Raw genomic sequence first — 5,530 nt, 5'->3', positions numbered from 1 at the left:
GACTAGAAATTTCTTTAGAGAAGACAACCTGATTGGCTACCCGGTTGTCATAAAGACTTGGGGGCCCCTCCTTTTGGGGGGTTTTAGCGAAAGAGAGGATGAGCAAGAGTTTTGGGGGGTTCTGACAGGGAAGATTCGTCCTGAGAGCAGAGGCTGGCCTGACGGGGACTGCTCCTCAGGAGGGCTTTAAGCCCACTGGTCTCCTGTCCGAACCCTGAGAGCAGAGGCTGCTAATGCAGGGACTGCTCCTCAGGAGGGAGACCACGCTCAACCTGTGAACAGATACTGCCTTCGCAGAAACTGTCCCACAGGAAGAGATCGAACTGATCCTGAGAGCAGAGGCTGCGGCTGCAGGGACTGCTCTTCAGGAGGGTTTTGGGCCCACTGGTCTCCTCACAGCTATGATTTTGCGATTTATTCGATTCATCTTGATCTGATTCTGGCTAACGAACTAATTTCCGGCTTCGACCTCGACCACAATCCCGCATCTTGACCACGGGTACGACATCGTAACTTCGACCTCCACATCAACTTTGGCATCTCAACGACCACCGGTTTCGTCCATTTGGACTGGCGTCACACCATTCGTTGTTACAGTTCTGCTGTTCGTCTCCCGATTTATGAGCTGTTGACCAGCCCTGGGACTATCGAGTTGGGCAGCCGCACCTAGCCTCTGGGCTAGAAAGCAAGGGCTCATCTTGAGAACCCCATGGGCCAACAGACCCCTTTGTTGTTCGTAATCTAACTGTAACCCTTCCAGCCCTAATGTCTATGAAATCTATGAAATCTTTGCAGTGTGGGGACACTGATACAGGTGACACTCAGGGCATTTTAATTACAGTGGCTCTCAGAGCTGCTCTAATTAAAGCACCCTCCTCACCATGCCACTCCCAGAACATGCCTATACAAGCCCTTTGTGCTTAAAGGGATCTTAGCAGAAAATTACTTATTTAAACATATTATTCTGAGGCCACTGAAGAATAACCAGAATTAAGTTCCTTGGTCACTGGTCATCAAATATGTACCTCATTTTTTTAAAGAGGACAAAAAAAGTTTGTTTTATTTTTATCTAATATTTTACGCAATCCCAAGTCAGGTTTTGTGTGTGTTTGTAAGTGTCTGTGTGTGATGTTTGTGCCCTCATGAGAGAAAACGTTTGAAGTATGGCTCCAAATATAGAAGAGAAAGGACTGACATTGTACAATTCCCAAGAGAGTTGCAGGCTAGATTTTCAAAAGTTCTCAGGACCCATTATGGCACTTATGGGCAGATATGTTTAGCTCTTTTGATAACCCATTTCTATGGTCTGTGAACATTTGCACAACCAAAGAAATAATTAAACACTGTAAAAATAAATGATAGAGGGGAGAGGCTGGATTCTATAGCTTGTACATGTAAACATCCTATAGCTACCAATAAAAGGTTTGTCTAAATAAAGCTGTTAGGTTAATGTTGCTGTGTCTGCTTCTAGGCACAAGGGATTAGGTAAAGCTCTTTTTCTTTAGTTTTTAAAAAATATATATATCTGTTTTAAAAATATATCTGTTTTTAGTTCTTACAGTTGAGAAGGAAATACTGTGAATATGAGTTAACAATACTCTGATAAATATAAAAAGTCAAAGTAAAAAAGCCCAAAATATTATTTAAGGGAATGAAAGAAAAAAGAAGAAGTCTTTTGATTTTTTAAACCCATCTCATAATTGTCTGAGGCCTGTTTTTTGAATATTTGAGGGTGGCAATATTGAAATAAGGACAGATGCCCATTACATGCTGTTGCAAACAACCTTGCTAGTTAACTTGCCCTCAGCAATCCTCTTAATTTGGCATCCTTGCTCTTCCTGATAGTGTCAGCACTGGAACATAGGCAGCCAACCCTGGGGCATAGTAAATGATCATGCTTATCGGGTTGGAGGGTCATGGCATCAGAGCCAGAGCCACAGAGCCATTGAGTCAAAGCCAATGTCAGGGCTGGCAGCCAGAGTCCAGGAGCAGATCAGGCACTAGAGGATCAAAGGCAAGCAAATTGCAAGAACAAAATCAAAAGGTGAAAACAACCTCGTTGCTTGGACACTTTCTTTCCCTCTCCCTGAATTTAAATAGGTGAAGACATTGGTGAACTGTTGCTGGCCAGCCAGCTGTGTCCCAAGGAAGGAACAAGGTCTCCTTTACCCTAGTCTTTACTTTCTGAGTTCTTCCTTTTTTTTTCCCTCTCTCCCAGCACATACACATTCCTGGATGCCAAACAAATACAATACATGTGCATATGAACCTTTGGCCTCCTAACAAGGACCTCCAGCATGTATCTGGTCTCCTGCTGTAGCTGCTTTTATAGGGATGCTGTGCCTTGCACAGGGTCTAGTAGAAATTGGGTGGGGCGGGGGTAGATTACTGGTCAGTAATGTTCCCAATTTAGTGGATTTGGCCCAAGGACTATGAGAGTGCACTAAGTGTATTCTTAGCCCATGCAGTAGGGCTGTCTCTCCATCCCAGTGTGTCGAAAGTCTAATTAGTTATAAATGACTCCTTCCCCACCAGCCAAATACCCTCTCTTCCTGCCCCTACAATCCAACCTCAGTTTTTCAGCGAGGACAAGTAGATTACAGCAAAGCTTTGTTCCTTTTCACTCTTGCAGTCAAAGGGCTGAGCTGCTAAATAGTGCAGGTTTGATGTGATTAACCCTGTTTCCAACAGTGAGTGGCAGATACACATGCAGTGATCAGCTAGACAGCTTTTCAATGTGCCCCTTAGGCTGATGCTTAAGCTGCCCTGCACTGTAGAAAAATGTGAGCACCTTTTCCAAGTGCTGCTTTAAGAAAAATTGCTTCAGAGGCAGCCCCAGCTAGACTACACAGCGTGTACACTTGAGCACAGCAGTAAGTGCCCTCCACCATCTCTTTAAACACCTGCAAGATTGTATTTGACTTAACTGATGGAAACCTAGATATTTGGGGCCTGGTGTTAAACTGATGTAATTCAGTATTGTCCAGTTGACTTCAGTGGAGTTATGCCAAACCAAACACACTGTTATGGCTCTGACCTGTGGATGGTGAGATTTCTGAGCTGGGCAGTACCTCAGAGGCAGACCTGCCACTGTTTTGCAGTATTATTTCTACTTTGAAGTTATGACAGAGTCAGAAATCTTGATGTGCCAATTTAATTGAAGGGGCTTGAATACATAATAATTTCTTGGAGATGAACAATTTATCAACTGCCAAGCCTGAGTGCCCCCAATGGGCACCTAAAACTTTACTTCCTTCCCCAGCTTTTTTTGTTAAAACAACCCTTTAAAATAAATCACTTGTTTTTCATTTCAATTATCCATCTCCAGCTACTATTTTGACAGCACAGAAGATGCCTAGATGTTACCAGTATTATTTAACTACAGCAGAGAGGAGTAAAAGGTAGTGCCGTGCCATGCTGTTAACACACAAGCCTCTTCAGTGCTGGAACCATGTGTTCGCAGTTCTGTTTAGGGAGGAAGTAATATGAATGGTGTGTTTCAGCTGAGTATCCCAGAAGTGCTTCCCTGCATCATATGAATTACTGAAAAGAACAGAAATTATTCTGTCTGAAAGGTGCAGCTGGTTATGCCCTCAATATCTAAGCATTAAAACTCAAGATAGGTCAGATCCTCCCATGCTGTAAATCACTGTAGTTCCAGTGAAGTAAATGAACTTTACTGATTTATGTTAGCTGAGTTCAGGAGCTGAGAAGAGCTCATGATGGCTAATAACCTCACATTCCTTTTAAGGATCTGGATCAAGAAACAGAAATGTTCAAAGATAACAGAGGAGGTCAAATTAAAAACCTGAAAAAATTAATGTGGCTGCATACCAGAATTTGTGTCATCCTTCCAATTTATCATATGATTAAATGGAAGTGATTAAATTAAATAGGAAAAAAAGTATAAAGGTATGGGCAGACAGACTGGTTGCCTCATGGCAAAAAGTGGTGGAGACTTATTGTGGACCTGTTCCTCTGTAGTGATTTCTCACAAATCCTTTCATTGAGAATTAAGCTACTGTAGTTTGGCATTCATATATTGAGATATAAATCAATGGACATCTATACACGTAATGGAGCTCTTCTCTGATGTGTGCTAATTAGTATGCGTCATGGCAAACTCAATTAATTAGGTCTGCTGGAGCATGCTAATTCGCGTACTTCAGCAGCCTCTGTGTCATGTGTATTCAGTGTCCCCACATTTCAAAATGGCAGTGGGGGCACTTTAACTAAAGCTTGTCAAACAAATTTTCATTAAAGTGCCCCCACCACCATTTTGAAGCATGGGATGCTAAGTATATGTGATGCTGCAGGTGCTTTAATTAGAGCACCCCCTGCCTCCACCCCAGAGCATATGTAAAGATGACCAGTGATTCCCAACCAGTGCTACAGCAACCTTGTGTGCTGAGAGATCCTTTTAAGCGTGCCACAGGGTACCACACAATATTAGCATTGCTAGATACACAAACATCTACATGATTCACAAGATAAACACAGATATTTCTGACCTATTATACATTTTCTCAGTTCTTTGGATCAGAAGAATTGTTCTATTTCTCTAGTCAAAAAGCAAGTGAAAGCTAAGAGCAGGAATTTTCAGAGTCCTGCTTTGGGTCTAACCAGTATGAAAGCATGCATACAGGTTGTTACTGCAGCACTTCTAATGCATGGACTTTTACCCTAACATAACAAGTTTGTCTGGTGATAGCCTTATTTCAAAATACAAATGTCTATTTATCTCACAATTTTTTTGCTTATTATACTGTAAATGCTGAGTTTCTTTTAATTTTACCCAATAAACCAATCCTTCCTTCTGTTGTTCTTTGAACTCCATCCATTTTTTCTACATCTTTCAGGTAATGAGGTAAGCACAACTTTAAGTGAAATATTCTAAGTTTGCTCTCTCCAGAGCTATATGGATAGGGTCTATTATTTCCCTGATTCATGAAAAGCAAAAATGTCAATTCGCTATTTAGTTCAAGGTTGAACTGGCCCTTAAGTTGTCCTGTTATTTTCCAAAATCATCTAATGTGTAAGCAAAAAATGTTTTGAAATAAAAAAACAACACAACTCTAACATCATATTGAGTAATGAATCAGGTGATGATTTCCGGCATGACATTAAGAGACAGTTTTCTTCTTTACCTACTAAAATAATAAGGAGCTCAACATTAGTAGATTTTGTTGGCAATGTAATGAACACTGCCTTGGACCCTCACTGTATGTTATCAGAAAAATTTTGTTAGCTTTATCAACACTACTAATGCTCACAATAGGTAAAGTTACATGTTACATTAGACATAAAGACGCTTAAAATACAAGCATCTGCATGTTAAAGCACATTAACTCATGCTAAGTGCCCTCTGAGTGTCTCAAAGTTGCACCACTTCAGGTGAGGGTTAACTCTGGGCTATGCTACTGTCGCAGAGCACTTAGGTGCCCTGCGCCTGAGAACAGGGATGGCTCCAGAGAGTCCCCTAGCAGTGAGAAGGGGGAGGCGCAGCCGCCAGTCACCAGGGCAACACAGG

Source organism: Gavialis gangeticus, unplaced genomic scaffold (assembly GCF_001723915.1).
Source record: "Gavialis gangeticus isolate Ggan-Ray unplaced genomic scaffold, GavGan_comp1, whole genome shotgun sequence".
Lineage (NCBI taxonomy): Eukaryota > Metazoa > Chordata > Crocodylia > Gavialidae > Gavialis > Gavialis gangeticus.
The sequence above is the reverse complement of the archived record's forward strand: the minus strand, read 5'-3'. Positions refer to the sequence as shown.